Below are 13,175 nucleotides of genomic sequence, written 5' to 3'. Positions count from 1 at the left end.
TCCAAAACCTTATCCACGGCTAATATGGGATTATTCCTCAACATCCTTCCTCACGTGCAGGTCAGTATTTTTTTTCTGGTCTTGTCACGGGATAAGTAGTGTGGGTCCTCATTCATCCTGTAGCAGGCTTTGATACCATGAAGAAATTAATAGGCCTAACTCATCTCATAAAACTAGTTTAACAAGAGAGGATTATTCATTACTTATAAACATGTCCAAGATCTTATTCACAGCCAATGTGAGATTGGTCCAATAATGACTTCTGGGTGTGCTCTTTAGGCAATTTTTTTTTTTTTTTTAAATTTTTCTTATTCATGTTTTTTTAGTACTTTTAAATATTTTTAAAAAATATAAAAAAAATATCAATATACTAATAGTTATTATCTTAATCAATAAAATTTTTTTTATGAATAATCAAAATGAAGATATAAAATAAGATGATATAATAGCATGATAAATTTTTTTTGGTAGAATAATGACTTGTAAGATTGGGATATCAATGCTGGACAAATGATGACATGTTAATTATTTCCAACTTGCTATTTCAAATAGACATCATTTTCAAGAAGAAAAAACCCATTAATTGGAAGATTCTGGCGCCTCAAAGTCACCATAATAGCATGTTTGTACTACAAGCTTATTTGAGCTCAATGACATATCAAGTTTGGATAAGCATGTGCAGAAATACGACTTTTCTCACAGCCTTTGGGGTGTTATGCGGATAACTATCTGATATTTGATAAGAACGAGAGACTTATTTATAAGAGCATTCTAATTGGGTAAATATATTTTTAAATTTTAGTTAATATTATATGAATTTATATTTATTTATTTTATTTAAATTCAATTTTCATATTAAATTATCTATTTAATTTCTACATAATAATAAAATATTATTAATTTAATAATTTATTTATTTAATTTACTTTTATCACATTTTATAGTTCTACCAATTAAATATTAATAATAATTATATTTTAATTAATTTAATTTATTTGCTTGAAATAAGAAATTAATATTATAATATTTAATGAAATAATTATAGTTAGATATATTTGATATAGTATGTAATTTAAATTTAAATTATTTTAAAAATGCTCAATTTAATATGAGATCTTTTTTATATAAATTATTTAAATTTTAACCATTTTTTAATTTTGACCAAAGTAATAATTAATAAAGATGCTCTAAGTCTCGTAAACTAGAAACGGACTGAGAAAGACTTCAGAACATATGATATATTTTTAAATGATATATTTTTAAATATGAGATTTATATCTAAAATTTTTCGTACCTAAAAAGTCATCGAATTCTGCTGAATCAAATGCTTTCGTGTCAAAGTTTTGGTGACTCACGTCTGTCACTGCTGACAAGGACGAAACATCATTTTTTTATAACAAAAGTTTTTTCATTCTGTTCTGCTGTAAGCAATTCTGAACCAAAAAAAAAAAAAAAAAACAAGAATTCTGTGTTAATATTTTGTTTGTTTATAATCAAGCTCTGTGTTAATATATTGGACTGTATCAAGACTACTTTTAAGCGGTTCTCCTTAATGGAAAATACATGGGGGGCCAAATTATTGACTCTAAATTCTTCTCTCTCTCTCACTTTTTTTTTTTTAATGTTATATTAACTAATTTGAAATGATTATTAAGCCCTCTCACTCTCTTGATTCTTGTATCTTGTAATTAATAAATATATTTATAATATACTTGCTTAGAAAAATTCTTCTTAGTGGCATTTTTTTTATTGGCTTAGGCTATATATAAAATAAGAAGACATAATAGCATTATATATCATATCAGTATGACAAATTTTTTTTGGTAGAATAATGACTTGTAAGAGCACTGGCATTGGCCTAGTCAAATGCCAGTGCCATCCAAATATTTACTTCATTTATCACAAATTTACCTGCATTGGCCTAGCCAAAGCTATAAGTCTTTGGCTTTGAGCTACAGTGACAAGCACCTGCTGGCCATATTTGGTGAGTTCCTGTACATAGACCAAATCAATAAATTATTCCACAAAATCCCATCCAACTTGAAAATCTGTCCTTATTTTCAAGTTCTTCTTCTATATTGAATTTTGCAACTTCTATATTTTTTATAGATGAAAAATAATAGGTTGAGGAAAAAAATAATTAGAAAAAAATAATTTAAGTATCAAATTAAATTATTAATTAATATATAGTTAATGTAATTACAAAATATTAAAAAAATTAAAAAATAATATTATTAAAAAAATAATATTATATTATTATTTTAACTAATTTAATGGCTAGCCCAATGTGGATTTATCTAGTCAAATGTTAATGCTATAGCCAAAACTTGAAGATTTAGCCAAAATTTAGACTTGGCAATGGCTATGCCATTGTTAATGCTCTAAGATTGGGATATCAATGCTGGACAAATGATGAGATGTTAATTATTTCTAATTTGTTATTTCAAATAGACATCATTTTCAAGAAGAAAAAACCCATTAATTAGAAGATTCTGGCGCCTCAAAGTCACCACAATAGCAAGACAAAGAACGAGAGTGGTTGTAGTACAAGCTTATTTGAGCTCAATGACATATCAAGTTTGGATAAGCATGTGTAGAAATACGACTTTTCTCACAGCCTTTGGGGTGTTATGCGGATAACTATCTGATATTTGATAAGAACGAGAGACTTATTTATAAGAGCATTCTAATTGGGTAAATATATTTTTAAATTTTAATTAATATTACATGAATTTATATTTATTTATTTTATTTAAATTTAAATTTTATATTAAATTATCTATTTAATTTCTACATAATAATAAAATATTATTAATTTAATAATTTATTTATTTAATTTACTTTTATCACATTTTATAGTTCTACCAATTATTATTATATGCCCAACAAACCCTTAAGATCAATTTTTAATACTGATCTACATGAACATTAACAATTTTATATACTTAATTAATAATGATCAAATTATGAAGAAAAAAAAAAAACAATAAAAGAACTATATGTCATGTATATATTGTCAATATTTATATGTTGTACGTATATTATTTGATTTGTTTATGACTGATGATCTTATATATGTATATATATTATATACTTAATTAATAATGCTCAAATTATGAAGCAAAAAAATAATAATAAAAGAACTATATATCATGTATATATTGTCAATATTTATACGTTGTAGGTACAATATTTGATTTGTTTATTATTTTGCTGAAATTTAGATTTTTTTTAATCTTGATTTTTTTGTCTTTCTTTAACCTTGTATTTTCTTTTTCTAGACAAAGAAGTTATTGACTTTTTCATTTTTTTATTTAAATCATTATGTCAAATACACCTCGAGGCTAACGCACCCGTGGTCATTCCCTAGTATATATATATATATATATATGGAAGGATTTTAATACTAACATAAGGGCTTGCGGAGTACCACCACAGACATGGGTCATGGGGGCCCGAAAATCACACCACTTAAGGTTCAAACCCCTCTGGTCCATTAAAGCTCAAGCTAGTTTGTTAAAGATAAGAACACCCACCTGCTTATCCCGAAGCAATTAGGATATTCACTCTTTCAAAAGGAGTGGATAACCCAAAGGCTCGGGAGTTTGAATTTCAAATAGTGGGCAAGACAGTTAGCCCGAGTGATCCCAAAAAGGCAAGTCCTATATTTAAAGAACCCAAGTACACTAATGAAGCACTCTGGAATAATTAGCTCTAAGAAGACTCACATCGTTACGAACTTAGGCATAGGAAGGCCCCATCTAACCTCCCAAGCCATCTTACTTTTTGGTAGCAGGTGATTGGGAGTGCGTAGTAATGAAACACGTCCTCAACAGTTGGCGCCGTCTGTGGGATCTAGTTATCTTACAATCAGCGTGCTTTTCACATGTCCGCCACCACTCGATCTCAGGCAACTAGAGATCAGGAAAAGACGTCGCGAAACATGGCAGGAAGGCTAGTGGAAACGGAAGAAGTAGTGAGGAGACTCAACACCGAAGTCGAGTCATTACGAAAGGAGAATGAGGTTCTCAAGGCAAAGAACAGGCCATCAGGAGAAGATATGATGCCTAGTCATGCTGACATGGTGGAAATGGAGGCTCACAGTGCCTGAGCGCAGGCGATGGTAAAGCCCCTCAGGAGAACAAAGAGACAAAGAAGATGCACCACGATCTGCGCAGCCTGATGGATAAATACAAGGAAATGACCAAGAAGATAGAAACCTTGTCTTCAGTTGATCAGTTGCTAACTAGCACCAACTTGCCATACACTTCGGAGATCATGTAGGTATTGCTACCAACTAAATTCAAGGTCTTGTCGATAGACATGTACGACGATTCCAAGGACTTGATGGAGCACTTGGAGACTTTTAAAGCTCATATGACTCTCCATGGATTTTCAGGGGAAATTGCATGTAGGGTTTTTCCTTTGACATTAAAGGGAGCAACCCGGGGTTGATTCAGACCATTACAGCCAGGCTCCATTGAGAATTTTGAGGAACTGGGCAAGCAGTTCGTCACTCAATTCATGTTAACTGTAAAGCAGAGGGAGGATGAGAGTTAAAAAACATATTTGGCACGATTCAATAGGGAAAGAATGACAGCCGACAACCAAGACGAGAAAATCATGTTGGCCGCACTACTCAGGAGAATTTGGCCAAGGAGTCTTTTCATGGTTGAATTGGGGAGGAAAATCTCCTCCACTTTGCGGGAATTTATGGACCGGACAGATAACTTTGTAAATGCCGAGGATATGTTGATCACCCTCACCGCCAGGCCAGGACAGAAAGAGGAGAGCACATCGAAGGAAGACCCTAGGAAGGTTTGAGAAAGTGGTATAAGGTCGAGAAAGAGTCAGTACGAGGGAAAACGAGAGACACATGTGGGGCGATACAATAGCAACCATGTATACTATTCTAGTGTACATGACATCGACAAGGTGAAGGGAGCTAGGCGTGATGAGGACCACGGGCGGCGGACCCGAAGGTGTTGTACTTACCACAGGGTGAATGGTCACCGAAGCAAGGATTGCCACACGCTCAAGGAGGAGAAAGTCACCTAAGAGGGCGAGGAGATCATAGGAACCAATGAATCAACGACCCAGGCAGGATACGGATCAAAGAAACCCACCTTTGGGGGAGATCAGTACCTTAGCTGGGGGTTATGCGGGGGGTGGACCGACCTTGTCGGAAAGAAAGGCCTATGCAAGATAGGTAAGATATGAGGAAATATAAAGCATGGAGAGGCCTGTCCAGCAGGCACGGGTACAAACCTCCCCCCAATTTCTTTTTGGGATGAAGACTCTCGAGGGGTAGTATACCCACACGATGATGCATTGTTGATAACAATGCTGGTAGCAAATTACACGATGCGGAGGATATTGATAGATAATAAAAGTTTAGCAGACATCATATTCTGGGATGCTTTCACGAAGATGGGGTTAAGTATGAGTGAGCTTCGCCCAACACCAACCACATTGAAAGAGTTCACGGGAGATGCAGTTCAACCCATGGGGTACGTTACTGTACCAGTGTCGGTGGGAATTGACCCTTACTTCACCACCACCTTGACTGAGTTCTTAGTTGTAAGGATGCAATCGGCGTATAATGCCATAATAGGCAGACCAACATTGAACGCCTTGAGGGCGATCACATCCACGTACCATCTAAAAATGAAGTTTCCCACGAAAACGGAAATTGGCGAGGTGCGTGGCAAGTAGGTATTTGTCTGAGAGTGTTACATGCTGGAACTGAGGAAAGGAGAACGAGATGTAAAAATAGTAGAGCGCGATGGGACCCTCCCACCGCCTCTGCATGAAGTCTTTATGATGGAGGCAGAAACAAGAGACGAGGAAAGGCTGAGACAAGGAGAAGTCGACAAGCCATTGGAACTTGTTCCCTTTGATCCAACTCAGCTGGATAGCCACGTGAGGATCGAAACTATAATGGCATAGGAAAAGAACTGGCTAATCCAGCTCCTCTTGGAGCACAAAGACATCTTTGCATGGAATCATCAAGATATGGCAGGAATAAGCAAAAAGGTTATAGAGCACCGACTGAACGTTAACCCGGACACAAGGCCTGTTAAGCAGAAGAAGAGGAATTTCAGCACTGAGAAGTACAAGGCGATAGCAGAAGAAGTTGATCAATTACTGGTGGCAGGATTTATCAAGAAAACTCAATACCCTGACTGGTTGTCAAACGTTGTGTTGGTAAGGAAGTCCAATAGCAAGTGGCGAATATGTGTAGACTTCAGGGACCTCAATAAAGTCTACCCAAAAGATAGCTTCCCTCTTCCTCGGATAGATCTAATAGTCGATGCCATGGTGGGTCACAAGGTGTTGAGTTTCATGGATGCCTATTTTGGGTATAACCAAATCAAAATGGGTCATGCTGATCAGGATAAGACGACCTTCATAAATAGGAGCATGTACTGTTACATGGTCATGCCTTTTGGACTGAGAATGCAGGAGCAACCTACCAAAGGCTGGCCAACAAAATGTTCAAGAATCATATATGCCGGAACATGGAAGTGTATGTGGACAACCTTTTAGTGAAGAGCATGGAGTTTGGGCCACTGCTTTAAATACCATATCGTACTGGCCGGTACGGCCTGAATAAGTCGTACTGGCCACTGGTCTGGTACAGGTATTACATATATTTCATATCGGCCTATATTTCGGCCTTTAATTTTTTTTTTCAAACTATAAGCTCATTTTTTTACCCCTAATTTAAACTAGACTATTTATAATTTATATTTGTATGTATTTATATATATAATTTATTCATATATCGATTATCCCGAAACGGTACCAGTACTGAAATATTTCATTTCAGTACCTTGACTGGTACGGCGTTCGGTACAGTATTCAAAACATTGGTTTGGGTAGACATAGAAGACCTGAAGGAAGCTTTTGGTGTGCTACATCAGTACAAAATGAAGCTCAAGCCAACCAAGTGCACGTTCGGGGTACAATTGGGAAAGCTTTTAGGCTTCGTGGTATTCGAGAGGGGCATTAAGGTGAATCCCGAAAAGCTCAGGGCGATCAACAAGATAAATTTGCCCACAACTCTTAATGAAGTCCAAAAACTAGCAGGCAGAGTAGCGACCCTCAACAAGTTTGTGTCCCCTTCAACAGACAAATGCATGTCCTTTTTCCAAGTGTTGAAGAAGGCTCAAGAATGGGATGCACGATGTGAGAAAACATTTGTGCAGTTGAAAGAATACTTGACCCACCCACCACTACTTAGTCAAACCAAGCAGGGAGAACCCTTGTAGATGCGATTTTCGCCGCTCTAGTCAGAGATGAGGGCAAGGATTAGAGGCCGGTGTATTATGTTAGCAAAGCTTTAAGAGAGGCCGAGAAGAGATACCCAAAGATAAAGTTCATCGCTTTCGCACTTGTGACGTCGGCACGACGATTACGCCCCTATTTCCAAGCCCACCCAATTAGGGTCATCATTTACACACCCTTGCAGAAGGTGCTTCAAAGGCCTACCACTTCGAGGCGATTGGTGAAATGGTCATTTGAGTTGAGCGAGTATGACATCAACTATGTCTCCAGAACCGTTGTCAAGGGACAAGTCCTGGCCGATTTTGTCGCAAAACTGACGAACTTCCCTGAGGAGACACCGAAGGCACTTAAGAAGGAACCGTGGCTAGTGCAAGTTGATGGTTCATCCTGTCAGGCAGGAGGGGTGTAGCCGTCCATATGATAACAAACAATGGTGCAAAGTCATTTTATGTTGTCTGATTGGACTTCAAGGTGATGAACAATGAAACGGAGTACGAGGCAATGCTCATGGGATTGGTTGTAGCTGAAATGTCAAGTGGAACGACGGTAGCAAATTAAACAAACTCCCAACTGGTGGTTGGCCAAATCAAGGGAGAATACTCGGGAATGGATCAAAGTTAATAAGGTACCTCCTTCATGTTCAGGAAAAATCCCATCAGTTCCAGTATTTTATGATCGAACGAATTCCCAGAGGGGACAACTGGAAGGCGGATCGGTTAGCACAAGTGGCATTGACAGGGCAGGAACAAATGCTGTCATGGGAAGTAACCCCCAAGGCAGTAGACACGACAGCCATAAGGGAGGAAGTTTTTTAGATTGAAGGAAACTTGTCAGGATGGGCAAATAATATCATTAGGTACTTAAAGGATGAGGAGCTACCCGTTCCCAGAAGGAGGCAAGAAATAGGGCAACTCGGTTCACTTTGATAGACAGAACATTATACAAACGGGATTTTTTGAGCCCATTACTAAGATGTATATCAAAAGAGGAGGTCGAGTATGTGGTAAGGGAAATAACACGAAGGCGTTTGTGGGAATCATTCAGGAGAAAGGTCATTGGCAACGAAAGCCATGAGAGTAGGCTATTATTGGCCCAACGCCCTGAGGTCAAAGGAGTTTGTAAAAAAGTGTGTCCAGTGCCTGCTACACGCACCAGTCACGAGCATGCCCCCTAAAGAACTTAAGTCGATAACGGCCCTATGGCCGTTTGCTCAATGAGGGATAAATTTGGTCGGTCCTATGCCTCTGAGCAAAAAAGGAACCAAATTCATCATTGTCGCTATCGACTATTTCACTTAGTGGGAAGAAGCTAAGGCAATGACAATGGTGACTACGCAAAGCATCATCTCCGACAACGGCAAGCAATTTGATTCAGAGCATTATCGTAGATGGTGCTCAAAGTTCAGGATCAAAGTCAAGTATTCATCTTCCGGACACCCACAGGCAAACGAACAAGTCGAAGTGCCCAACAACACCATAGTAGGGATATTGAAGAAGAAGGCAGGCAAAAAGAAGAGGGGGTGGGTGGACAAACTCCTAGAAATCTTATGGGCGTACAGGAAAACACCCAAGACTTCAACAGGGGAGACTTCTTTTGCTCTAGCACATGGAACTGAAGCCATGATAACTGTAAAAGTGGGGATACCAAGCCACATAAAGCTTATCTTTGACGTCGATGAAAATTAGAGGAAGTTGGAAGAGCATCTGGACCTACTAGAAGAAATAAGAATGAGTGTCGAGACAACGGTGGCTGCCTACAAAAGAAAAAAACATAGCAGTATTTCAACAAAAGAGTAAGACCGAGGTCCTTCAAGGTTGGTGACCTAGAGTTAAAAGAGACTAGGGGGACCACCACAGAAGAAGGAAAGTTGAGCCCAAGATGGGAGGGGTCATACCTAGTCACAGGTAGTAGTCGCCAGGGAGTCCATCGCTTAAAGGATGCATCAAGGCCTGAATTGCCTCACCCTTGGAACGTTGAGCATTTGAGGAGATTTTATGTTTAAGATATTTTTATGCCTAAGAAATTTTTTATGAAATATTATTCTTACTGAGGGATTTTCGGTAAGTTCCGTTACTCATATCATATTCTTTCTTTATTTATCTTAACACTATAAGGCCCTTGGAACGTCACTCGTCAGAGTTAAGCGGTCAAGCAACTCTCCAGCTACACTCCACTCACCAAGGTTACGTGGTCGAGTAACTCTCCCGCTACACGTTCTCGCCAAGGCTACACGGTTGAGCAACTATCCTGTTACGCCACTCGCCAGAGTTAAGCAGTCGAGCAACTCTCTCGTGACGCTCCACTCACCAAGGTTACGCGATCGAGCAACTCTCTCGTTACCCCACTCACAGATTTAAGCGATCGAGCAATTCTCCCACTACACTCCACTCGCCAAGGTTACACAGTTGACCAACTCTCTCGCTACACCTTCTTGCCAAAGCGACACGATAGAGGAACCCTCCATTACACCACTTGCCAGAGTTAAGCGGTCGAGTAACTCTCCCGTCACACTCCACTCGAACAACTCTCCGGCTATACCATTCTCGCCAAGGTTACACGGTCGAGGAACTCTCCTGCCACTTGCCAGACCACACGACTGAATTTCTGATAATTTAATTTTGTCTTTACTTTTGGTTTCTTTGTTCTTGTTTAACTTGACTCCACATGACTAAGACCACAACCAGTTACATTCACACTCCATAAATCAATAAAGGTCATTCCGTCATTGTTAGGAACAAAACAAAGGCAAAAATTCCTCGATTGCAATCATCCATCTTACTTAATATAAACCATAGTTCAAAATATACAATTACTAAGGGGCAGTGACCAAAATTCAACAAAACAAAAAGTGACAATATAAAACATAATGGGAGATGAGGAAGAGGGAAAGCGTCCGACATAACGTCTCATCCAATAGAGTCAAAGTAGTGGTAGGCAGCAGGACTGACTCTTATCTCTCTCCACTTCAAGTTATTGAGATCTGTCTTTGGATGTGCAAGTAGAAGCTCTCGCAGCTACTTAATCCCGAGCTTGAAGCCAAGCTAAAACCACGATCTTGGATTGCGTAGGCAAAGTTAATTTGAGGAATAAGGCGATTAATCTGCTCTTGCGAGTGGCCCAGCTCCTGATTCAGCTTGGATACTTTTGATTCAGAAGCAGTCAAATTTTTCTTGCAAGCCTCCCAGCTCTTACTTAACGTCAAGAAGTGGTGATCGTGCTCCTTAAGCGAACTCTTAGCGGCAGCCAAATCCTACTTTGCCTTAACTTTCTCGCCCTGAGCTATGCTCAGCCGGTGTTGGTTTTCCGGCATTCTTCTTCAGAGGCAGTTAGGCGAGTAAGGTAGTCAGCTTTCGCTGCCCGCAATTTCTCCACCTCTTTTTCCACTTTGCTTAAGCGGGCGGCCAGGTTGTCTCGTTCAGCCTCCCTATTAGCGGCATTAGCCTTGTACATCGCAGCTTCTTCCAATGCGCTTGCCAACTCAAATTGGAGAGAAGCAATTTGATCCCGAGAGGTGGCCTCAACTCGGGAAAGTTCCCCATTTCTTTCTCTGTTCGAGTAGAGACAATAGCCTCTCGTGGGCTTTGCCAATGAATGAGCAGCGCATGGAGTCGTTTTCCAACTCGAGCTCCATACGGTCTTCCACCAGCAGAGCAACCAGCTTGTCGACTCCCTGCAAAAGCCCAATCAGGACAAGGAGATAACAGACTAATGAAAAGATAAAGCAAAAGAAGAGTGAAGCTCACAAGCGAAAGGATGCTACGTAAGTTGAGGACGGTGGAGCGGAAAGCCTCATCACGATGTGATCTAAAGGCTCGAGAAGAGTAATCAGGCTGAGAAGAGGAAGCATCGTGGCAAGCACTTGGAATCTGAAAAAGACCCCAGCAGCATCATCTGGGGTAAACGACTCCTGAACAATGTGAGGCGAGGGATCAGTAGTCACCTGAGCAGACGCCCCAGCTATTTGGTCGACTTGGGAAACGACGACATCTTCCTGGAATGGAGACCGGCCGAGAGGGCTAGTTTGACGATCACTGATAGGAAAGGTTGGAGAAAGTTCCCCACCCCCCTGGGATAAGTGCTAAAGGGCAGGGAAGAGATTGGCACCCTGCTCCCGCAGGTGAAAGATAAGTTCGGAAAGATAAAGGGCAACTTAAGAGTGTCCCCACCCGAGCAGCTGAGGTAGCAGGGGACGGCTCACCGGCATCTTCAAGATGAAATGAATTGCCAAACTCGTCTTGTAAGGAAGGAAGGCCACCCATGGGAAAGGCATTAAGGAAGTCTGGGTTCATAACAGAGACAAGATCATCATCCCTTTCCAGAGGAAGGGACCTTTAGGGATTGACTGCTCGCTCAGAAGTCTCGACCTCTTTTCCCTAGGGAGCCTCTGACCTCAGGGCCTCCTCAGCCTCCAATATGGAAGTCTAGTTCGACATCTGCTTGGTCCATGATGTCGTCTAGCAAACTGGATTGGGGTACTGGAGGGTTCCTCGACCCCTCTCCTTCGCTCGCTAGAGGGGGAAAAGGGACACTCTGGGAGGAGCTGGATGCGTCTGATGACTTGGCCACAAGGCGAACTTTCTTCTTTTTCCCTCCCGCCTCCAGAGGTGGCCCATTTTTAGGTTTTCCGTCGGCAAGGGGGCACCCATAATTTCGCAACTTAGCACATGGGCTCGGCCAGGTACCATCAGGAATTTGTCAATGTTAGTGGGCGTAATGAGGGCGTCAGACCAAATGGACCTAATATTCGCCATTGCCCAAGAATGAACCAGACGGATGTGAGCTTCTTCCTGAGGAGACAATAAAACCTGAAGGTCACGCTTGTCGGGAACGGGTGACCAAGACGCTCAAACATGGAATTCCCGATGTGAGGCCTCATCTGTTGGAAAGTCCCATTCCCTACCCGAAACAAAGAAAAACTTGTTCTGCTAGCCCTTGGCATGGAAATACTTACGCTCTAACTGCACCAATTTGCTACGGGGCCTAAAGTTACAAATGTTCCCTTCTTAACACCTAAACCCATGGAGAGAGAGAAACTCCCGAGCGGTAAGATTGAGATAATTATCACCAGTGGGCTCTAGGACCTGCCGCCACAGAACGCAACAGGTCATCAAAATACGTCAAGCATTAGGCACCAATTGGGTCGGCGCAAGGCCTAAAACGTCTAAGGCGTCACAAATGGGCCACACGAAGGGCAGACGAGGCCCCCATTGAAAACATAGCCAAATAGAGGACAACAAAGACTGCCATACCTTTGACGTCCACGACTCCATGTCGCTGGCCAAGCAACGATAGCCCCACTGAATCGGGGATATTGAAATGGTCCCTCGCAGCATCCAGTTCTCGATGGGAGAGGGTGGAAACCTAGCGATGGGCCTCGAAGATGAAGCGGGAAGCGTCTCTTTCGATGTTAGGGTTTACTACAGCACCTTCGCGATGGACATAAGGCTCGCGGGGTCGTAAAGAACCGATGTCACAAGAAGGGCTTGCGCCATTGTCTTTTCTAGTCACCATGACTATGCCAAAAACAGAGGAAAACAATGCAAGAAGAAGGAGGAGAAGGCTTGAAGACTTAAAGGGTTTCAGACAAAGGAAAAGAGAGGGAACACGAAGCCTGCGCAAGAAGGTAGGAAGTGAAAGAAAGAAAAAACAAGGGGTTGGAAACAATAAATACTGGTGGCATTTGACAAAGGGGAATGCGTATCGACTTTGATAGACGTCCTGGGGGAATAATGAAGCAAAACCCCAAACATTGCCCTAAGAACGAATCTCGCAGCATTGCGTGTGGCAAAGACTCGCGGGGTAATGGGGATGGGGGGCTTTGGCCCAATTCGAAAAGCCCAACACCTTGTGGCCTAAAAAGCCCCATCGCCCGACGCATAATGAGG

Source organism: Juglans regia, chromosome 1, assembly GCF_001411555.2.
Source record: "Juglans regia cultivar Chandler chromosome 1, Walnut 2.0, whole genome shotgun sequence".
NCBI lineage: Eukaryota > Viridiplantae > Streptophyta > Magnoliopsida > Fagales > Juglandaceae > Juglans > Juglans regia.
Note: the sequence above shows the minus strand (reverse complement) of the source record.